At 30.4% G+C, this 25,267-nt stretch overlaps 1 protein-coding gene and 1 long non-coding RNA gene across 10 annotated transcripts in view; one reads left to right on the top strand and one right to left on the bottom strand.

The window, feature by feature from the left end:
- LOC108000925 (AT-rich interactive domain-containing protein 5B) overlaps positions 1 to 25,267 on the top strand; it is a 184,071-nt gene that overhangs the window by 131,596 nt on the left and 27,208 nt on the right. The window lies entirely within an intron of this gene.
- Positions 3,893 to 23,710, bottom strand: LOC107997691 (uncharacterized). Of its 7 annotated transcripts, none has more exons than XR_009830738.1 (12): positions 23,397 to 23,710; positions 23,044 to 23,326; positions 19,130 to 19,230; positions 13,029 to 13,131; positions 11,277 to 12,092; positions 8,626 to 8,778; positions 8,162 to 8,535; positions 8,023 to 8,091; positions 5,341 to 7,719; positions 5,061 to 5,226; positions 4,773 to 4,936; positions 3,893 to 4,684 (listed from the first exon to the last, which is right to left on the bottom strand). It is a non-coding gene; the product is annotated as an uncharacterized LOC107997691 (long non-coding RNA). The 7 variants fall into 7 exon arrangements; XR_009830740.1 differs by having other exon boundaries at positions 5,341 to 8,091; positions 8,162 to 8,348; positions 8,429 to 8,535; XR_009830737.1 differs by having other exon boundaries at positions 5,341 to 8,091.

Here is a 25,267-nt window from a genome sequence, read left to right as displayed (position 1 = left end):
TGGGGGAGAAACAGATTCGAGGTGGAATGGGTGGGGAGAATGCGCGCGCACACATACAAATACGCGACAAGAAGGGGGATAGGAGCGTTGAGGGGAAAGAGAGAGAGAGAGGCTCCCTCAAAGTTTTGGTCAATTGATCCTACGTTTAATCGAATTAATGAAGGACGCAAACGAAACTTTGTTGACGAACACCCGATACGATTTGATAAAATGCCTGGTTTCCTGGGAAATATGTTTACTTTGCTTCTCCTAATGTTTAATTCGATTTCCAAAAGAAATCTCACAGCCTCCATATTGGAATTAAATAGAAAATCTTTATATTAGCTTTCTTTGTATTTTCTTTGTGTTTTAACGCACGTTATATAAATATTTTCGCAAATATTTGACGATTTGCTTATTGCCGCAATGTAAATTTTAATTCGCGTATAAAAAATTTAGAAAATAAATATATTCTTTAATTTAAATACGGCCAATATAATTATAAACAGTTGCATAAATGCGAGAAATGGTCAAGGTTTTGATATTCATTTGCTCTCCTCAGTTTTATATATACTCCTTTCTTGTTATTAGGTATAAAAAGTTTGCTCGTGTTATTATTTGAAATTGTGAAACGTGGGACTGGCAGGAGTTAGGTTATAAACGTACAGTTGGTAGCAAAAGTTTTCAGCTAGGATTGGCGAGCACGAAAGTATTCGATTGAAATTTATATCGCGATCAATGCTCCTGTGGATTTTTAGAGGAGTTGAAAACTTGGGGAAAAAGTATAAAAATATATTTGCGAAGAGTTTAATTTAGTTTTGCAATAAAATATACGATTTTATTTTATCCCATAAGGGAATAATATAATATTTAACTGACCTGTATGACGCAAAGCAGTCTGTGAGTCTTGCTTGTGTATTATTTCATTCGATGTAAGAAAAAGTTGGCAATTGAAATAATAAAAACGGGATGGGGGGAGAGGATTCTACTGTGTTACATATATATAAAAAGCCTCCGAGCACCGTTGTTTTTTTGATACAAAGCAGATTAAAATAGAATAAAACGTTCTTTTGCATACATAATATAGGACCGATCAATATTTAAAGACTTTAAAAGTAGGTAAAACCAGCGAATAAAAAGAATAAGAAAAGAGAGAGAGAGAGAGAGAGACAAACAATGATGACTTTTTTTTTAATGTTAATAAATAAATATTGAACGAAATTGTTCCGTTTTTTGCAATATTTATACTTTTGACTTGATACAATTAAATCGTTTTCTGATGTACATTTGATTTAGTATTCGCAGTATTTAATGGGCGAAGGTAAAGGGGAATGATGCATGAATAATTTATTTAGGAAACGGCAAAAACCTTCGACTACACGCAACTTGTTTCAAGATTATTTCATACAAACGGTTAACGAGCGACGTTATATATGTATAAATGTAATATTGCTAGATGTTTTGTATAATCCGTTAATAAATGTTCTTGGTTTATTTGCAACGGATGGAAGAACAGTTTATCCATTATAAAAGTTCGTGACAGAGATAAACATTTCCTTTTATCAAAGAAGAAACGTCTCTTTGAATGTCTCGTTCATGGATTCAGTGCAAGATTATATTGAAAGAGAAGCTGGTAGAAAATTCAAGAAGTTTAACGTTTGTATCTTCAATAATCTTCCACGAATGTATAATTTAATGTTTAACCGCAATATTTAAAATGTTAACGAACTTATTAAGAAATTCTGAAGTGATTGCAAATGAAACTCACTTCAGTGTTCAAACAAATGAAAATTTTAGTTTCAAAGCATAAATCAGTTTAGTTTTTTTAACGTACTTCACTTAAATATTATACTTCGTACACAAAGTACCAAGAGGTTTAAAATATCATCAATCTTTCATAACTGAAAGTAGATAACTGAAAGTAGATAAAAATTTAATGTACCAAATATCTAAAATCTAATCAATATAAATATAAAAAAAATTTTTTTAATTTTAAAAATTTTAATTTAAAGTTGAAATATAAAATGTGAAAAATAAATGAAATGGTACCGTCGTATAAATTTCAGAATTTCAGATTTTCTTTGAAATGTTTAAAAAAAAACGGGACAGAGTTTTTGTTTTTTAAGATCTTTCGTGTTGTTACGGCAGGCACGTGCCAAACGCATTGTTTCTTTTTTACCGAGCGAGAAACAGAAGAGCGGCTTTCCTTCGACGTGTAAACGGGACTTTATGCGCTGGTTATTCATGCCATTCGCGTGTAAGTACGTACGAGCTTTCGCACATTTACGCTGCTCATTCATACAGGGAAAGAGATATAAATACGCGTGCGCGTTGCGAACACGTGCACATACACCCACGATGCGTAACGACCATATAACTTCCCCTACTCTTCTACAATCCCTTCCTCCGTACCATCATTCCCCCACTCTTTCTGCCATTGCTATCTCCTCCTCATCCCCGTTCCCACTCGGAAGCCTTTTATTTATTTATGGAATACATTTCGAGATTCAATTTTGTCTACGTATCCTGCTTGTCCCCCGTTTATTTGTCTATTTGTTTTATATCTTTTCACGTCTTTGCCATTCTCTTCTTTCCTCCTGTTTCTTATTTCTTTGTCTAGTTTTTTATACGTTTGAACGCAAGATACTCCGTCAATGTTCGGATCACGGGGAGCATGTGTACCGTTGGTCGGTAAAAAGTTTTTCTTTTAAACCTGTTGTATAAAGCGGGAACATCATACGCGCGTTCATCTAATTTTAATTATTTGTTTTAATCCCGTTCCCGATACTCTGTTGTTTGATCATGAAGTTGTTTTTCGTATACGTCAGGCAACATTCACGGCATACAACGTTTATTTGCATCCATGGGTATTAAGAGACGAAAGTTTGATTATCTTACTTGGAAACTCGCCACAGAATCGATCACTCGAGTGCTGCGTGTCACTTAAAGTGTTACTAGAGTTCTGGCACTGGGAAGAATGGAATCTTGCGACCACAATTTTCCAAATACAAAGATTAATTTTCAATTTGAAAGGATTGAAGATAACGGTTAATTGTCGATGAAAATAGAAAAACAAAGTATTTTAAAAGATGGAGCGGAAATAATCTTGAACAAAGAAAATGGATTTAAATTATTACGTGAGCATAACAATAATTTACAAATAAATTATTTATAAATAATAATTGCAAAAATCGAGAAATTTACCGAATCTAAATTTTACCTGGAAAAGAGTCTGTCATCGTACACGACGCTGGAAATAGATTCGGTTATTATTAGAAGAAATTGTACACGGATACAACTAATAATGACGTATAATAGTATTTTCGTCTCATGGTGGAAACTAAAGGCTTGGAAATTCGGTGGCAGCATACATAAGCGGTAGCAGCACGATTAAACTTTAAAATGCAATTATCTCAAAATAACTGTGCTCGGCAGTTAGCAAGTCTGTGCTCAGTAGGGCAACGTAACCCTTATAATTGCTCTGAATTAATACATCAAACAGCTATATTATCTAGCATGCACTATGCTATAGTATAGAATAGTACTATCTGTAATTGCGTATTCTGTTTCATTCTTGCAATTACAAAATATATTTATGTTGAATCTCTATTATCTCTAATATTAAATATATATATATATATATATATATATATATATATATATATATATATTATTTTTTTATTTATTTCAACTACTATTGATTAAACAGTTTCCTAATTATTTAATCATATTCCATGTTCGATGTTGCAATATAATTCTGTAATTAATTATTGATCAAAAAGTAAATATTCATGTTAAATTTACAAAATAATTATAAAAACGTTATAGAAAAATATATCTTCGTTGTTAATAATTAATATTGTCAAAAGGATTGGTTTCCAAATAATGGATTATTTTGATCATGTGCCAATAATTGATTACATAATACATGTACATTTATTTCAAAATCTTTTATATCTCGTTTGTAATATTTATCGAAAAGAATTTTAAGTAAAAGCATTCAAAATAATATTACAAATATAGAAGTTTGAAAATTGAAAAAGTATTCATCAGTAAGCGTATATAACGCAGCCGACGTCAAATACAATCTTTTCAACGATGAATTGGATTGGATTAGAAGATTCTTGGTCGAATTTTCATCTTCGTTCCTCTTCCCCTCTCTGTTTCACGTTTCTCTCGCTCGTGGTGCCGTCTATTTCGAGAATTTCGTGTCTTGACACAGCCGCTGAAAAGGTGGAATGAGCAATAGCGAAATGGAAGTCGCTCATCTCGATTTTCGCGACACGACATTCGGATGAGAATAACCATTCTTGATCCACGAACATTTTCTCTTCTTTTCTTCCCTTTCTATCTAAAATTTCTCGACGTTTACAGAATTCAAACGATGTTGCATTGCTTATGAAAATTTAATAATCCTACGATTCTATGAACATATTTTCGTGAATCTGTTATGAAATAATTTCGTTTGTATATTTTATATTTATATTTCTTCCGGAATTATTATGAATGATTAATACCAATTTCCTTCTCTCTATTAAATTTTATCGATCAATATGAATTTAATTTTTTGTCGTGTCATAATTGAGCAATTAAATTTTAACAAGGTGCAAAATTAATCTTTAACTTCCATTCATTTTTATCAATTCTTCCATATTCAAGAGTCATGAAATATATTTCATAACAATTTGTTTGTATTAAATAAGCACTAGAAAAAAAGATTGTCTACGTTATAATGTGTTTTTAATAAAATAATTTACAACACAAAGGAATATATTTTTATACGTTAAAAGTACCGTAGAGATTTTAATAAAAACAGAATCACAGAGACTGGTACAACACAGGACCGCAAAAGGATTAATTCAAGAAAAGAAGAAGAAAAATCGATTCAAGACTCGGTAAGAAGTTCGATGTGAACCAGCAACGTAATTAAAGTCCCTTTTTCCGTGGCTCAAATGTCCTTTAATATGCAAAACGAGTCAATTAGAATATCAAACGTGACCTCGAACGAGAGCACGCACTCCTGTACTAAAATAACGTGGACACACACACACATGCACACACACATGCACACACATACACACCATTTTACTGAGAATTCCACCTTCCGCAATCGTAGCTTCTTTTGCAATCATTTTCGGATTTGTTCGAATTCTCTATCGTGGAACATCGATAAAATTGTTCTTCCTCTGAATAAAGTGTTCAAAGTTACGACTTCGATCGAAATAGTGCAGAAGTTTTACTTGAAAACTGAAAAACAAATTTTTTTTCATTTATCGTTTGCAATTTTATCAACCATTTGGTTATTACATACTCGGCTGTAAAAAAATAAATTTAAATTCAATATTTTTTATTCGAATTTACCTTGTATCGTTATATCCTCTTAATTAATGCAGTTCTTTTATTTTCTGTTTCAGGTATTACTGAACATTTTTTATTTTCTATTTTACGGGGGAACGATAGTAAGGATCTGCCGTTTAGGTAAGATACTTACTTAACGAAATTAGAAAAATAGTTTCAAGTGATATATGCACGAATTGGTAAATAATTATACGAACTTTTGTAATAAATATCTCAATGGATAGGAGTCAAAATACGAAACGAGACGAAGACAGAGTGAAACAGTTCCATCTCTGTCGCATCATCCGCTCTCCTTTCATCTAACGAAAACTTAAATTGCTCATAATTTAATAAACAAGCCTCGATTATCTATATTTTTGTATACCGTTTTTAGCCCCTCCAAAAATATCTCGCGAATATAGATATTAACATTATTATGAACACTGTATTGAGAAGGATATTGCAGAAATAGTTTGTAAAAGTTTGACTAAAATGCGTTCAAAGCGATTCGAAGCTATGGCAGGGCTGATCAAACAAGAATGAGGTTGGTTAAATGCGAAAACGAAGTGCTCTCTGGAAGCTTTACGCCAAGCACGTACACGCGAGCTGCAATTTACATGCTTTTATGCGGTGCGAAGTTTACAACAAGCGCGTACACGTGCCACCGGCGGAAAAGTTTGCTGTTTTTCTTACAAACGCTCGTTCGAGGGGGATATCCGAATGGATAAATTACGTTGTCGCTTGGTTGCCCCGCGACGCGTGCCGCGCGTCTAGGGGAAAAAAAATTCCCCGCTCGAGTGCTCTTTTTTTTTTTTTCTAACCTTGTCATCGATACCAAGTTCGAAGCCAAGTTATCGAATTACTTTCTAGCTAGCGATGAATAAATGAACGAGCAAATAAAGTTTCGTTGAATAAAGTTTCATTCGTGGTCCATAAAGTTTTCTTTGTTTTTGCGATAATTAACGGTAATAATAAAAATTACTAGCCACAATTACTTCGTGAAACTTTCTTCTGATGAGATTCTTGAATGCTTCTATTTATTCCTAAGAATTCCTCGCATACCGACGACTTTGAATGCGAACGTTTGAGAATTTATTTGCGAATAAATAAAAGTAAGCGATAAGTAAGCTTACTTACTCGATGTTAATTTTCTTTCTTTATTTCTTTCTTTTTCAATTACATATTCATACAAATTATTGTATCATACTTTGATCTCTCATATTTCGTGTCAAATGTCGCAAGTCATTATAAATGACTCGTTTGTCTTCGCGTGTTTGATCGAGTTCGCCCGATTGTGCTTTTACTTATACTGTTCGTGCTTGTGAACGGAAATTGTTGAGTTAACCCTTTGAACATGGATATTTTTTGCCCTGGTGAGATTTAAAAAAAGATGTCTGGGATAAAAATCTGTATTATTATTAATATATGTTCACTTTTGTAAGAACGATCTTCAAACTTAAAGGGGAAATAAAAAATATTTTTCATGAATTTGGACATCCAATATTCAAACTATTAACATATATAAACATATAGGCGTATATCACGACTTTAATAAAAATATTATCGATTGATTAACAGCTATCACAATTGATGGTGTTTTATTAATCTCAATTAATAGCAGCCCATTTAAGGGGACAATACAGGGATCCATAACTGTGCTAAATTTGTCCGTGATGAACCTAATTTCTCGTGGCATAAACGTCATTAACGGTATTATGTAATTTTACGTAATTACTCCCTCGTCTCTGGGATGCTAACTTCATAAATCTGCAGATCGTTAATCTCTAAAATTCCAAATCAAATATTTCCCTTTCTTTCGTTCTTTTCTTTTTTCTTTTTTTTTTTTTTAATCAAAAAACCAGACAATGTCCATCATTGGCGGGAACTTTTATTCGGGACGACCTTGTAGAGAATTCCAAGAAGGAATTGGAGAATGAATGAAATGGAAGAACGATCGATCTCAATAGTTTCACAACGTTGACGGAAACAAAAAGGATTCGAAAAGAGGGATTCGAAAAGAAGGGGGCGTGGTTTGTAACAAGCAACGTGGAGGGAGGGGGGGGGGGATGGCGACCGCGTTGGGCGGGGGTGGGCGGAAAAGGGCGACGCAAGGTGGAAAAGAAGTTGCAGCGAAATAAATTATGCAAAATACTTTCCTTCGTTGGAATATGAAATCGTACCGTGGAGTTCTCGTCACACGAGGCGAAAGAATTTACTTTGCGACGGTGAATCGGGATTTGTATAAAAAAAAAATAAATTCGATAGTGTCCCCGTCTGATATTGACAAATCGAGTTATCAACCGGCACGGGAACGTGAAAGATCGGTCGTATATCATGTAGCAGGTACTACTTGTTCGAGGTGTTTTATTTACTTACTACTTCCTGTATATCTTGTATTTTATCCTGTAAATTATATTTAAAAAATTTTATTTCCCGTGTATCGATCGATAAAAGAAATGAGAAATAAAATAAAATCAAGAGGGCAAAAGAGACAAAATGAATAAGAAAATATTAGAGATATTGAAAATTAGAATAAAATTAAAATGTCAGAGAGACGCATTGGTTATTATTCGTTAATTGAATTAGAGAAAGGCTAACTTTCACAAAATATTATATAGTTTGAAACGAGTTCATCGAGGTTTTGTAGTATTCTTTAGCCTGTCAGAACTTTTGAATACCACGGTGTGAGACAGAACTTTTATTTACTTTTGACGGGCGGAGGGTGAAGTTCCAGATTCCATCCCCGCCTCTTTCGATCGGCCGAGAAAATAAAACCTATTCGTCATCATACGTGTCATGATTTCCGTGGAGAGTTTCAATAAATGTTACTAAAGATATATTGTACCTTTTTTTCCTTTTCTTTTCTTTTCTTTTCGTTTCTTTTTTTTTTACGATGCGTGCTTCCATTTAAACTTTATCAGCTTTGTAGAAACTCGGGATTGTAATTAAAACGTAACCTCGTAAAGATGAGAAATGTAACCATTTATAAAGGATAAACCGAGACGTAAAATTATTATCGTTATGATAAATTACTGAAAACAAATAATGAATTATTACAAATTATCGAACGTAAATTAAATCGTTAAAAAATTTAAATGATTCGGATTATTACGATAAAACTTATCTTGTTAAATTCAAATTTGAACAAATTGAAATTATGAATAATACGGACAAAAACTTTCCTATTATTTTCGTCTTGTATGCATATTTCATTCTGTTCTGCAATTAGAAAGGATTGAAATAAAGCAAATACGACATTTATTATTTATGAATAAACTACGTCTAATAAAATGAAAAGAAACGACGTACACAATGGGCGGGAAACATTTCAACGAAGAGTTACGTTCTCGTGTAACAGGGACTGATGGGAGGACGGTCAATCACAGGGAATATAAACGGATTACATGCCTCGAATGCATTTCTTTCACCTATTCTCACACTCCTTTGCCTGGTTCTCTCCACCTGAAATAGGAATAACTGGTCATTTGGGTGGATAATAATTAACACGAAACGATTATTCGCTTTTTGAATAAATCACAATTTTCTCACAATTGTAGAACGAATCTCTGGATATAAAAGATACGATTTACTAATCTTATGTTTCTTTTTTTTTTTACCAAAAATATTGGGAGAAAAACTCTATGTATGTTAATTTTTAAAAGAATAAAAATCTTAAAATAAATTCATCTTTTGATTTTCTAAATTAATAAATTTTGTTTTTTTATATTCTATATTTAAAACGTGAACTAGGGATAATTTTATTCAGAAAATATATCGGAAGCTGTTATTTTTCCGCATTTTTCTTTTTTTAAAAAATTATAAATCTAAGTTACAATAAAAACTTGCTTTATCCATTTGATTATTTTATAATTATAATTTTTTTATTCTTTCTTTTATCTCAATTTTATATATTTTATATAGTTCAATTTCTATCTCTTTATTCGTTCTGACGTGAAACAAATTTTGAAGTCAACCAAACTTTTTTTTTTATCCAGTGAAAAAAACTCTCTCTTTCTATTTCCCAGCATTTTCGTTGATATTTTCCTCTTTCCTTTTATTTTTATTTCCTGCTGATGCAATTTATTTTATTTATTAAAATATTTAAAATACAATCAAATTAATCGCAAAATTCATGGAGAAACAAGCATTTCTACGAGACCGTGGCGTTCTAATATCGATCGTGTCTTTTTATCTAATTCTTGTTTCCGTACTGGCGGTTTCCGTTTCGAAATTCTTTTCAAATTTTCCATCGTTTCGCGAGCAAACAAATTTTCTGACAAAGATGAATTGTTTTACGTGTTTATTACTGCAATTGCAGAAATACAAGCGTGGTCTTCAATCTTGTCCCTCCCCTCCCCATCTTTGTTTCACATTTTACATTATTTCGTTCCATTCGTTTCCGGTTTTATTATTTCTGTATTATACACAGGATGAATAAATGCATCAAAACGCGTTATTGTCATTGCTAATAATTTACGATGCGCTCAATCGAGCGTTACAATAAAATTATTAACGTTACATTAATAATCGTTATCGCGCTCCGCTAGACGTTTCATAAATTTTTTAATTTAATATTTCTATCCATAGCATCGATTATTACTCTTCTATGTTTCTTTTATTCTACATCTCTCCTACATTCTTTTATTTCATGTCATATTTCCGATTCGTGGCATTGATTATTCCTCTTTTTTTATTCCGTCTATAATAATTTTTTAAAAATTGATAAGGGAGAAAAACATCGGGATCGTTAAACGGAGAAGAGAAGAAAAGAAAAGAAAAAAGAAAGAACGAATAAAAAATATCGAATTGATTTATTTCCAAGATTATCGTTGTTAAACAATTAACGGTCCTTCCTCGACTCGGTCGGTACTTTCGTTCGAAAGAAGAAATTGTTCCGAGGATAAAAATACGCTTGACATGGCATCGAGAAAATATTGCGGTATATGAAACGGAGACACTTTATCGCTACGATATATATCATTCTATTCACTTACTCGTGTGTTGCCTTTCAGAATGATAGTAAAGGAGAATATCGTACAGGGAACGAGGAATCCGCACTATGAGATTTTTCGAACGAAATAAAAACCGGCCTGTTTTATAAATGACCGGACACGCGAGCATTCTCAAGGGGCTCGAGCAAAAATGTATAAGCCGAAAAGCATGGGATTTTTACTATACCGATGAAACGGTAGTAATTTTATAGCTTGAAACGTAGCAAGCAATGCGATAAAATGTATATTCTAAAAAACGTTATTCCGTCTTGGAAATTAGACTCTTTGGAAATGCAAATTTAATTTGCGAGCTCGCAATAGAAAGCATTGTGTACAACTTAAACGTTGTTAAACTTTCTCTTTGTACAAAAACTTCTTTGTGTGTGTACGTGTACGCGTAAATTAGTAAAAAGTTGAAAAAGAGTTACGAGGTTGTCGTTTACTCATACTTCTACTCGTTTTTATAAAAATACAACCGGGATTGTAGTAATATTAGCTTTGGAGGTTAATATTACAAGCCATAATTTCAATCTTATCGGTTTCCGATACGCGGCTGGTATGGAAATGTTGAAAAGTACATTGTAGCAAAATCACAGTGCAATATAATGTCCATCGTATCACAAAGTACACAAATACGACCCGGTACACAGGACAAAGTGAAATAATATATGGAATGCAAGTCGGATTACATTTGCATCTGTCATCCGAATATCTCCGTCCTCTCCATATATGTAGATGATGTTGTCACGATTCATCGGAAATTTGCCGTCAATCTGATTACAAATTTCAAACCAGTATTGAATTCCGTTCGATCCTGGTGTCATATTTGTGTGACAGTGCCAAGCAAGCATTGACCATTCGGTCTCTGTAGATTGGTGTATATATACACATGCGGTGTAGCCCTACCCCCACTCCTTGTCATTGCTCTACAGTGTGTTCAACCTCGCCGGAGAAAAATTTCCTCCCTACCTAGTCGGTTGCAACTGAAATTGTTGCTGATGCTTTTTCATGAAGGATAACTCGACGAATGTCTTCACGACGATCGTAAAAATAACTTTATCGCGAATACAAGAGTCTATTTAATGTTGGACGAGTGTAATCCTATTCGTGAAACACCGTCTGTATACGTATCGTTCGTGTGCACATACGAAACTGAATTCTCCGCACGCGCACTTGAATAGTGTATCATATAAATACACGCGCGCGTATAGAAATGGAGTGGGGATAGAAGGGAGGGGACAGAGAGAGAGAGAGAGAGAGAGAGAAGGAGAAAGGAGAGAGAACGTTTACATGAACACGCGTAAACGTATGCACTCGGAGATGCTAGCGTATGCGTGTAGATGTAGCTGCATACGGTACACATTACGAGGAGTATCCATGGAGTGGAGATCGTTCTCCTCGCGTTGCCATTCCCCACTCTTCGGTGTAACCTCTTCCACTGCTTGCTCCCGCCTTATTTATCACAGTAATTCTCAATAAACTACTCGCTTCCCTTGTCTCTTGCTTACTCATGAAGTAATAAAGTGAATTTACTCCAATCTACAACCTCTTTCATCGAATAGTTCTCGTTTTATATCGTTGCATTCGATGTGTTTTTCTCTATTTTTGGTTTCCCTTTTCCTTTGTCAATTTGTTTTTTTTTAAATACTTTTTATCTTTTTTTTTTTTCGTTTTTTTCGTTGTTTATTCGTCGAGCATTGTAAACCGATCGAAATGTTGTTTTGTTTGTAACTTCGATATCCGAAAACTTCAAATTTATTGGAAATTTTACAAGTTTGTTAGTTCCTGAAAAGAATTGTCGAGTTAAATTTTTTTTTTTTTTTTGATATAATTCAGTTTCTTAGATTCGATAATTTATTTCATTATTTCTTTATGAATTTGAAAATTATAAATAGAGAAGAATTGTTAAAGAAAAATTTAACGATTAGTTTTTTTTTTATTTAAACAAAAAAGTTTGAATAATTCATTGCAAAGAATATAAAAAGCAATAAATCGATATTCTAATAATTTTTTTTATTTACTATTATATTATACAGAAATTTATTTTATTTAATTTATTATCTAAATTTATTTTTAAATTATACAATTGTTATTTATGACATTTTCGTGTGCAATAAATATTTTACAAGTAAATTCAAATGACAGAGTTAAATTACTTACCGTGTATAGCTTTCAAAATGTATTATGGGAAATAGGAAAATACATGGTAATTTTTAAGAGACGTATTCAAAGTTTTCAAATAAATCAGAGTTTTTGGAGTATCGAAGTTTCGTTCGAGTATAAGTTTATGAACACTGAATATTGTGAAACTTTTTATATGACTAGGAAGAAGCAAAAATCTTGATTTTTATAAGATAGAAATTGTTTCAGTATTTTCATTTTATTGATATCAATTGTTTCTTTTTTGATATTTTTTCGTTAATAAATATTTCGACAATGAATAATATAAGTTAATTTGATAAGCTGACTTGTTAACGGATATAAACTAATTAGGCAATAAATATAAACTCGGCAATAATGTCAGTCGTAACAGTTTCGCCAAGTAATCTCCGTGAACGTGGTCGTTAATTTTTACGATCGAATATCTCATTGTACAATGTGTACGAACTAATGATATTTATATAAAATTGTTGTGTTTCTTTTATCTTTTGTTTTTATCATAATATGAATAAAACGAATTGAAAATAAAGTTGTATTGAAAAATAGAAAAAAAGAACAAACCTATCCAATAATTCGATGAATTTCGTATTCATTGAAGGAAGAATGAATCATTCACATTGGAAGATTCTTCTGACGTTATTCAGCCTTCGTGACTTTCACTTTTCTAAAAAAAAAAAAAAGAAAGAAAATAAAAATACGAGTGGATATTTTCAATTAGATTAGTTCTAAGTACATCGAATTATAAATGTCAATTATTTGCGTTCGTAGTGTTGTCAGTGGGCTGACATTTCGTTAAGGATTGTCATATACAATCATGTACAAACAGTATGGTTCACGGACGAGGAAATGATCTGTTGCTGGTGAATCATGAATATATCCATAAGGTTAAGTGACGAGGACGAATAAATGACTGAAGTAATAAGAACTTGCACAGGAAACTAAAATCATTACAGGACACTAAAATCAAATAGTTTATTATACATAAGAACAATGAGTTATAGGATAATGAGCTAAGACAAACAAAATTATAATTTAACACAAAATGCACGTACAATATACCAACGCTTCAAGTAGAACGAGTTAAAGAAATTAACCTTCGAGAATGGAATATTGATACATACAATGAGACACAAATAATTATTTTCAATAAAAAAAATTCATTTATGTGGTTAAATACATTTCGAAAATACAATTTTAAACTTAGATTTTAAAACTCTCTTGTATAATGAGTAATCAATAATATTAGTAAATTCACGTATTATGAATTATAGGTTATGAACTTCACTTTTAGAATTTTATGTGGAATAAGATGCTCAGATCACTAGAATTTTATTAATAATATTTCATTTACCTTATTATCAAATACTACACAAGAAAATTTATTAATATCAATCACAATTTAATAATATGCCACAATAATATTCAACATTCATACAAAGCGTCACTGTAAATTTTTTCCGTTACACAGCCTTGTTTTCTTTGAATGGTTTATTCGTTTCTGATTACTTGAAAAATTTGTTCAGATTTTAATTTTAATTTTCATATATCGTAACACACGAATCTATGATATAGAGGGTTAACGATAATCTTCTTCCACGAACGATCTCGGATTATCACAAAGCGATGTGAAGAGGAAAATGAAAGCGTCGAAGGCCCTTTAAATTTTCATTATCGATATTCGATAACGGAGTGTACTGTGATACGTGACTATCCAGATAATTCCATCGTTTAAAATTCTTTCTCTAACGAATAATTAATTACACTATCGGTATTATTATTCGAATTCAAAATAGTAAATAATATTATTTGCGTTTAAATTTGAAATAGCTCGACAAAAATAAATAAAGGTTTTAGCATTTTTATTTGAAAATTATCGAACTTCTGCCATGTTTGAAACGTACAATGTTTTTCTAACTTTTAAAATTATTCTTTCGTGCCGCAACTCTAACATACATATACACATCTGAAGTTTTAAAATTTTTAATATTTTCAACGTATAACAGGTTAAATGGATATCATTTCCGCCCAGTTGAATTTCAATTTAAATCTCTTTGTTATTTTACAGTACCACCTTCTGTTTGTAAAAAACGAAAGTAATATTTCATTACATTTTGTTAATTCAATATTATTTTTCGTGATAAATTTCTATTTGTAAAAAAAAAAAAAAATTAATATTTTATTACATTTTATTAATTCAATATTTTTTTTAATAATAAATGATATAATATAATTTATGGAATTCATCGAATAATTCATCGAATAATGTAAAACATAAAATGTAAATATGACAATGTTAATTTTATGATACTTATGATATTTCGCTTACTATCTAAATTACGTGAACTCTGACAAAGCGTTTTCAGTTAATTGTGATTGTAGAAGTAAGTGGGAAGTTAGAGCAAATTACGTCAGCTAATTCGATAATAATGCATTTTCGTAAATCACAAAGCTAATATGCGTCAGAAGATACATTCATCATTGATGTCGGATGGAATGCGATCATTGGTATTGTTATTAGCTTCACAGATGAACACGTTAACGTGGTTCTAATGCGAAATGAGTCGCGGAGAAACAAATATCGATACGATCTATGATAACACATGACATTTGTAGTTGGATATGCTTGTGCAGTGTGTGCATATTGTAGGCAACTTGGTCGATAACAAACATGCACATCAACCGTCGATAAAGCAGATTTAAATTGTATTTATTTTTTACTGCATTCCTTTTTATCGAATGACTTTTTCAAATAAAATTAAAATAAAGTTGAAATTGCTACAATATTTGAAATTATTCAACGAACGATGGATCTGAAACTCGTAACAATTTAATTAATGTTAATTTATCGTAATGGAAATTATACGAATATAATTTTTATTTTAAATAAAATATTCGATATATGCAGTACTACAAGCAAAGCTACGCGAATTATATGAAAATTATCGTTGCCTCTAACGCGCACAAAGAGAAATGATTTTATGATCGCCAGACGTATTCAGCAGCTCGTTGCTGAAACGTAGCAATAACCGAGAGTGGTGAATTTTCATTTACTCGGTATCGTTACTTCCATTTCTGTATGCAGCGGGAATCATTTTGAATAGAAAGTGAACAAAGCAAGCTCTGTGGTCCGTTTATCGCGTTTTATATGATTTTTAAATTGTTGTCCGAGCACATATGTTTATGTGTAGGATCCAATAACATTTGTATTTTGGGGATAAATATTTCTCTGTGATATATAGAAGTGAAAATATAATGATATTAAATCTCAGCGTGAATTACTTTCTTCGATAAATTGAAACAAATGTCGAATATTTTTCAAGAGCTTAAGGCAAAGCTTAATCGGAACGACCTATAAATAATCGTAGTCGAGTTTTACCATTATTCAGCATATTTTATTAATGTCTCCTTTTCTAAGGCATTTTTAATTAATCACGCGGCGATAAGGCGAACAGTGGCGTTTCGTAATTCAAAGCTAATTTAATTTTGAATCATTATCATTGCTGTACTATGAAAAATATTCATGAACAATTACTATCTTTAATAAAATTTCAATTAATTAAGAAATTATATATGAAGTTAATAATTAATTATATTTTTAATCGAAATGGTATAAAATTTAATTAACGATTTTGATTCTGCTTTAATTTTCGATTATTATCTTTTTGTTATATTGAGAATTTCCATTCATTAACTCGTTCTTTCACTCTATTATTTGAGGAGAAAATATATTCCGGCAATTTATACATTTGTTCTAAAAGATATTCGTTGAAATAATAATTGATACAATAAAGTTATACACGAATATTCCGGATCGGAAACACGATAGTGAGTCAATTTATCAGTCTTCGTTGTTAATTAAATTTTATCATCGTTCGTTATCGGTGCTAATTGAACTCCTCTGTTAGCGTGCAATGGTAATTTTCTAAAATTTAATCTGGTATATGGAATATTCAGGTATTATTTACATAAATCGAGGCTCGCTTCGCGTATTGATTTTTATAAAGTTTGAATGCATTGCTTAATGGAAATCACATTGATAGAACGCCGCCGGTGTAAAAAAATATGATGCAAAAACGTAGCGAGAGGATTTTCGAGAAATTGAACTTCAACTTCGAAATCAAACGGCAATGAAATTAAAGCTTGAAATTAAATCTCGTTGAATTCGAGTATATTTATAAATTAAACGAGTTAAAAAGTATATTCATGGCAAAGTTCATGCGATAAATAAATTAAAATATTATATCAATTATCGAATTAAAATATTATATTCGTTGGCGCAGAGAGCAGGAAGATAATGAAAAGGAGAAAGAAAAAGAAAAATAGATTAAAATCTTCGTTTGCTGGAGTAACAAAGAATTTTATATATTTATATATATATATATATTTTTTCTATTCATCTAACTATCTTAACATTTATTTGCATTCCAATTTCAACGGAGAAATACTTTGTACAAGTTGTAACGTAATGAAGATAATTAAAATACAATGTAAACCCCGACGCGTATCGAATTATGCAAACGTGCAAGAGTGTGCTTATTCAGAAACAAAACACGCCAGCTCGTACAATGCATTATTATTTGGAATTTACGACGGTACTCATGAGAACGATGGAAAAGGATGGAGTCGTATTCCTCTACACTTGTTATCTTATCGTGATCTCTAAAGGGTTCGAGCTCGGATGGTGATCAAACATTGAAACGGGATCGAATTTCATCTAAAAAAATTTATTAAAATTTAATTTTAGTCATATTAGTCATTATCGTTTACTTTTATTTAATATTTTATAATATAATATTTTAAGTATAATTATTAAAAAATAATACTCGTATAAATGAAAAGACAATTTGACAAGATACAGCGATGGAACGAAATGAGAATCACTGACACGAGCAGGTTGACTACCCCCCGCCCACCGCTACTCCTCTTTCCCCCCTGATTTCATGTTGGAGCAAAGCTCATGTTACACGATGCAGACTATCTTCCGGCCAATCGATACGTACTTAATTAATTAACCCTTTCGTATATCACATATTATTACTAATTGTAAATCCAACGAAATATATTTGTTCCAGTTGCTAACGAATCGCGTTAATAAGTATTTTGTAATGGCATCGTTTGCTGAAAATGAGAGAGAAAAAATAGACGCATGTACAGGTGAATATTTTTAATTAAAAGTAATTTACGTTATGAAATTTGTTCCTAGAAGTTGGTAGAATAATATTAAAATTGGCGATGTTGTTAAAAATTACAAAATGTGAATAATGAATAAAATGAAAGAGAGGAATTGTATTAAAATTATTAATGTGAAATATTCAATTTCATTCCTCCCTTTCTATAATAATTTTTTATTCTATTTGATATTAAATAGAATTTATTTGCTTAAAATTAATTCAATTTTTAATTAAATTTTATCTTCTCTATAAATATAATAAATATTTAAAAAAAATATTTCTTTATTTAGAAAGATTTTTTTTTTTCAATTGAAAAACAAATAGATAAGTGCACGAGAGATATTAAATGGAATTCAAGTTAGTGTTCCACATAAGAACGTTCAATTTTTCAAAAGTTCCGATTCACTTTGTTTGAATGAAGCCAACTGAATGCAGGTAAGATTACATTCTTAAAGTAATTTAAAGTTCGTGCCAAGTTTCCGAGGTTCTCGTTGTTAAACAGCATTAACTCGGTATTGGAGTTGATTTTATGTAAAAAAAAAAAAAAAAAAAAAAAAAAAGAAAGAAAGAAAGAAAAAAGATAAAAAAAGAAAAAGAAATACAAAAAAAAAAAGACATGTATCTATAGAATTAAAAGAGCTGAGATTCACTGGTAAATCTTGCTTATGTTTTTTTTTGTTTTTCTGTTTGGGCCAAGAGAACCCCGGTTGGTTGTTTGTTCTCTCTGTTGGAAACCAACCACTTACGAGTCACTTTCTTAATTAACTCTTATCATTACAAATGGTACCTACAACATACATTATATTCTAGAAAACCTATTTCTTATTTATACATATATGTACATATATACATAATGTACATATATATATTATATATATATATATATACATATACTTATTGTACTTGACGTATAATTACGCTAAATTATGACAAAACTATGTTTTCAACAAAACTTCCGATAATAATTTCTATGTAAAATAGTTGGAAGTATTGTAATACGAGTTTATAGAAAGCTTTTATAAAAATGTATGTTATTACCAACTTGCACGCATTAAATTGTCATGAATTATGTGAATTTGTTGAAAGCATTTGAGAAATAAAATTTTTGAAGTATATATACATATATATATATATATATATATATATTATGACATATGAATAATTTACTTGGTTTGTTTCGACCCGACTTCTCTCTATGAATTGAATATAAGAGAAATATCTTGTACTGACATATTTATTTAGGTTATAAAATTTCTAACCTAGAAAGTTGAATTATTTGAAATTATTTGAAAACATGTAGCATGGATTTTAATAAGAAAAAAAAAATCTAATAAAAATGTCTTCTTACTTGATGCATTATCGAGAGAACGAAACTTTTTCCACTGGAGATTGTAATATTTATAATTGGACATTAGACAGATATGGGAATCGTCCGTATACAGTGGCTTGTAAAAGTTCGAATGAGGTCGTGGTTAGTATACATATACTTACTAACGTCCCGTAGAACCTTATTCGGGTCACTTCGTGATGCTTCGTAACCCTTCGTGTGTCACTTGTATTTTGTGGTTATTCGGTGGGTGAGTCGGACTTTCCTAGTAAAATAATAATTAGAATCATATATATTCTTGAAATTTCGTGTATCAAGAATTATCTCGTAAAATTTTGTTTAAATATTTTTTCTTGATTAACTAATTATTTTTCATAAATTATATAATGTTAAAAAAAATAAATACAAAAATAAATACAATGTTATTTACTGTTTTTATAATTCACTTTTCTCAAACAATTTTAAAGTTTATTTCTATTCACTTTTATGTAAATTAATTAAAGTTTTTCTTACTTGATAAATTAAAAAATAATTAAAGGAAAATAATCAATGCTGTAGTTGTCAATTACAGCAAATTACAAAATTCCTTTGTGGTCGTTAAATTATTTTCATAAAATTGGTTACGCAAATGAAATAAGTTGCAACGGAATGAAGAGATTATTAAGTTTAAAATAATTAACGGAACAATGGATGTCAAATTGTTACATAGAGACAAAGTCTGCATTATCTACCATTTTCACTGTTTGCTCTGATGGTAACAAAATAGGAATTGTTTATTCTCCTAGCTTTGAAAATTTAATTAATAATTCATCATCATAGTTTGTTATATTTATTTAAATATAATCAAAATTCGTAAAATTATTTCATTCTTTATAAAAGAAATTTTACTAGAAAAAACTATTAAATTACTTTCAAACAAATGGCACTGTCTTTCGGTGAACTTTTCTTATGTGCATTAAAGACCCTATTTCATTCTGTTGAATTTTAACAAGCTTTGAATAAGTTTTGAGATTATTTAAATGAAATTTCAATGAAGTCGGAGGGGAGGGGAAAATATTGGATTTAAAGATAATTATAAAGAGGAGAACGGAGAGTAAGTTATTGATCCAAGGAGGGAGACGGTGCATTTATGAAATTGCATTTATGAAACAGATAATATTTTATAATTAAGGGCATCAATTTCTAGGCCACACCCACACATAATGCCGTGGCTCAAGTATCATTGTTATTCTCATGAATTTAAATAACTTTTTAATAATTTTATCCGTGATCACGGGAATAAGTGCTGTTCAAACATAAAAGCTTATAACTAGAATTTTCAAAAGTCCTAGAGTCATTGAAAATTATAGGATTGAATCAGAACGAATTTATTTTATTGCTGGAAATTTTGTATCAGCAAAATTGAATTTCAAAGTATTATTGCTTCCATTTAATTTTCTCTCTCTCTCTCTCTATATATATATATATATATATATTTTTTACTTTATTTTATTTTTTAATTCAAAATTTCAAATATGTACATAATTACATCGAATATAATTTTTTTAAATATAATACGGAATAGAATTCGAATAAAAGGCACGAAACTGATTATAGTACGGGCAATATATGTATATTTATCCTGCGATGCTAGAATATTATGAAAGGAGGAGACATCTGGCGGGGAATGAAAGCACACTAATAGAGGGGACGGATACCATTAATAATTACTTTTAATGAATTTAGTTTATGAAACGCGAATGAAAATTTGTATTTTTCAATACGAATAGAATCCAAATAATTATTTAATCGAATCAAAATAAAAATGCAAAATTGAAAAATGATTTAACAACGGGCAAAATTTGAATTTATCATTTGACCAATGCATCCATATTTATATCGGGTACTTTTATCGAGGAACTTACTCGTTCGAGAATACCAGGGAAATTAATTCAATTTAGTTGCCGTACAAAAGAATAATGGACTGCGATTTAAATGGTATTGTAAACCTTGTGCTGGAAAAAAAAATATTGCGCACAAACTTGAATGAGTCATCGTTTTAATAATAGCGAACAATCAGTTCGTATGATGATTTTAAGATAATATTATTTTTTGAACTTATAAATATTTTTTCTTTTTTTTTCGAAAAAAAAATTAAAATCTTCATCGTTTTCGTGTTCATAAATAATTAGACACGAGATAATAAAAATTATGTTTCTTATCAATCGTGTATTACCTATATTTTTACGATAATTATTTTTTCATATCTTTTTAACATGAAAGAAAAAATATTTTTAATGTGTTTTATTTTTAATTTATTATAATCGACAAATATATATTCTCTTATAAAGTTTCTTACGCGTTATTAATTTTTATAAAACGAAATACGATAGATACACGACGATGATGATTTTATAAAACGAATATTATATATTATTGTTAAAAAACGTATTTTCAGAGAAAATTCAATATAGTCCACGAAATATTGCTGGAAATATTTCTCGTCCATTGAAAAGGTATTACTTGTATATCGTGTTAGTTCTTTTTCCACCGTACGAATTACGAGTTCTTGATTTTTCGAGAGAAGTTTTCCTGCAGTATTATTAAGTACTAAAGTGCGGCTTCTATATCGATAAAAGACTTAACTTCACGATACCCATACATAAAACACGGTAGTTTCGCGAAAGATTTCGAAAAAACGAGAAAAGGATGAAAGACTCGCGTTTTGAATATAATCGAGAGGCAAACAAATCTATTGCTATTCTTATTACCTTTTAAATTTGAAATTCGAAAATAAAAAAAAAAAAAAAAAAAGGACGAGAAATATTACGAGAAATATATTTTTTCGAATAAAATCAATCATAGCAATGATAAAACAAACATTGAATTTTTGCTTGTATTCAATACTTAGTAGTAAAAAAAATATGACTTTATCATGAAAATATATAGGGAAACCAATAACGACAGTAATAATTGCGATGTTTAAAAATAAATAACAATAAATAGAAAAAAAAAAAATAACACGTCACTTTTTAAATTGAACGACTCGATTGATTATGGTTATTATACTTTGTATAATAAAACACAATGTTACCGAGCGAGCAAACTGACGTATCAGTTATTAAAAGTTTAATCATTTCTATTTCAAGGTACAGGCCGAGCGACAAGTTGGTAGATATGGAGGAGAGAGTACAGTCAATGGGAAAAGTTTCGCGTTTCGCATACTGGATCAATGCAGTTTCGCCCGAGCTCGTTGGTTTACGTAATATTAAAACTATTTCGGAATTTCGTTTCGCGTAATAACACAGTAACGTTGAGAATAGAATGTACCGATCGGATACTGTTTTCAAATTTACTGTACTTTATTGCGGTTACACGAGAATAAAAGCATTTTTAAAAATATATATCGCAAGAGAAAAGCTCGCGGCTAGATTTTCGTGCGACGATATTTTTGTTTTTTTTTTTTTTTTTTTTGTTTTTTTTTTTGGTTTTTTTCCCCCCATCGCGCTCAGCCTTTCTTTTGTCCTCGGTCGATATTTTAATTAAACAAAATGGAATTAAATAACGTTTCGTATTAAGGAAAATTCTACATCGTTGGATATTTTTATGCGCGACGTAATTAAATTAAATGGAAGGAAATAAATAACGGTAAATAATATGAAATAATAAATGGTAAATGCAATTCCCTTTAATTTGATTAATTCTTTTCGTTTTTCATCAGATCACGCTATTTTTCGAAATATGAAAACAATTTTTAATCCTTTTTTTTGCGCGATATAACCGTAGAAGGGGATATACAAATAGTGAAAGAGGACAATTATATTGTTTTCTCGGATGATTAAAAATGGAAACCGTTGCGATGAAACGATAATTGACCAATTAAGATCAGTTACAACGCACTCGTTTTTACGCATTTTATTTACAGACCGGCGCGATGTATTAACTCTCTATGGTGGTCATAAATCATGAACTATCCACGAGCAACACGGTTCACCTGGTCGCATCATGTTAATTTTAGTGGCTATCGATCAGAAAGCTTACAAGCGTATCAGACTTTTACCTCTATACACGGACTATGTGATTTCTAATTATTACTTACATGCATTCATAATACCGATACGAATTCCACGAAGGTAAAATACATTTCACCGAAATTGATACCGTTAATTAAATTATCGACGTAGCATAAATCGACAACCTTTTAGAAAATTAATTAAATTTAATTTGAAACAAGATTAATTTGCTATAGCTGGATTTGAGTTTCTTAGTACTAGCAGTGTCTTTTTTTAGCATCTTGAAAGCATCTCCAAGTATTTGACTTTTATTGGTCGAAGAAGAAACGTAATCGATAATTAAAAGGATATTTCCAAATCGAAGTAAAACTGAAATGAAAGAAATTTATATAATCACGAATTCTATTTTTCATTGCAACATATAATATATTATACTTACCGTAAAATGAATGCTCCTTCGATTCGATTATTACGTATTATTTCGTTTAGAAAATTTCTAAAAAAAGATAGTGATTAAGAATATGATGAAATCACACAATTTCAATTTCGCGTTGGTTAATATTAACGTTTCCAAGCGCGTGTCGATCCATTCGTCAACGTTTACACGGCCACAATGAGAAGCAATACTTGTTACAAGGCCATCGCTACAAACAGTGGTGTCTCGATTGTTGCAAAAACAAAAATACACAAAATCCCGAGATTAGTCAGCAGGTATATTTGTGTACATTCATTTGCCATATTCGAATCCTTCGACTTCTACGAACGAATAATACGTCGTGTTTGCTATTCCATATTTGTTTTTCTTTCTAATTTATAACGCGCGTGCGTCCTACAATTTTTGTAATTGATAAGATTTATTCACATTTCTAATCGTACAATATCGGTTTATCTTTTCGTCACTAATGATAATTAAAACTCCGTGGAAAGAATAAATGATGATTTAATAAAATTATTCGTTTGAAAATTAAATAATTATTTGTTTAATTCTTACGAATTCTTTTTCGTTGAATTATATATTCAAATCATAAAAAATCAAAAATTATATATCGATTCGTTAAATATAAAAATAAATTTATCCAAGTAATTTTACCACTACTTAAACAACTCAATTAACTCATAATAAATTTACATCGAGTGCAACGAAATCAATATTTCCAACATAATTAACTTATTTTTTTTATTTTATATATAATCAAGTGATCTGATTATCAGATTATAACAGACGTGCACAATGAAAATATTGTACAACTATCATCATTAGCAAACAAGATCCGTTCAATGGTATCGAGCAAGAGTGGTGAAAACAATTATAGTTATTAATAATAATCGCGAACGTAATTATCCCTTTCGAGAGTATAACGTAATAACGTTATTTGTATATATATATATATATATACGAAAATTAATAACGTTCCCATTAAATTTCCTTTATTTGTCTATTTAATTATATAACGAAGTTATATTCGAAGAGAAAATTGAAAGGAAGATTTTATCATTATATCCCCTATATTGTTCCGTCAAAAAGAGATAAATTTTATTCTCTCTTGTCGAAGAATCGTGTTTTTCTCGTACGCCCGTTTAATCAATATATTTGTTTATTCGAGTTGCGCGTACGCAAATGCACAGCATGTTGGTACACACGTTGTATCGATCGTATTAATATAATGCTTTAATTATTAATATTAGATAATAACATGCAAATTCTGGATACGTGTACATACGTATCTGGGTACATGGGTAAACAAATCATTTAAGCTCTGTATCGGTCATGCGCTGTTAAAAAGTTGTTTGATATGCAAACGTGTATTGCTTGTATAACAAATATTCGAAAAAACTGACTGTTCCAGCTTTTTCCATGAGTTTTGACGTGTCGCGCAAAACGCAACTACCTTGGAATTCATATTCATGTTTCAATTCTTTGTCTTCTCGTCTGTTTGATCGTCGAAATGATTTCATTCTTTTTTCTTTCTTTCTTTTTTTTTTTGTGGTCAGCCATTTCACCGTGTTCCACAAATAACGCGTTTATATCAAAATGGTGGATAAAATTATTTCTAACAATATTGAATCGAGGTTAAATTATTACTTCGATAATTAACAATAATATTAATACTACATATACGTTCTAAGGTACCTAAAGTAATTACGGTATCATAATAATTATTAATATTAATAATATCGTTTATTAATATATAATTAATATGTAATAATAATAACTAATTCTAACGAACCTATCGATTCCCCCTCCCTCCTCGTTGATTTTAATGAGGCTGAAATACGTTCATAAAGGACATTTTCAGCAATTTTATCCTT

Source organism: Apis cerana, linkage group LG8 (genome assembly GCF_029169275.1).
Source record: "Apis cerana isolate GH-2021 linkage group LG8, AcerK_1.0, whole genome shotgun sequence".
NCBI lineage: Eukaryota > Metazoa > Arthropoda > Insecta > Hymenoptera > Apidae > Apis > Apis cerana.
The sequence above is the reverse complement of the archived record's forward strand: the minus strand, read 5'-3'. Positions and strand labels throughout refer to the sequence as shown.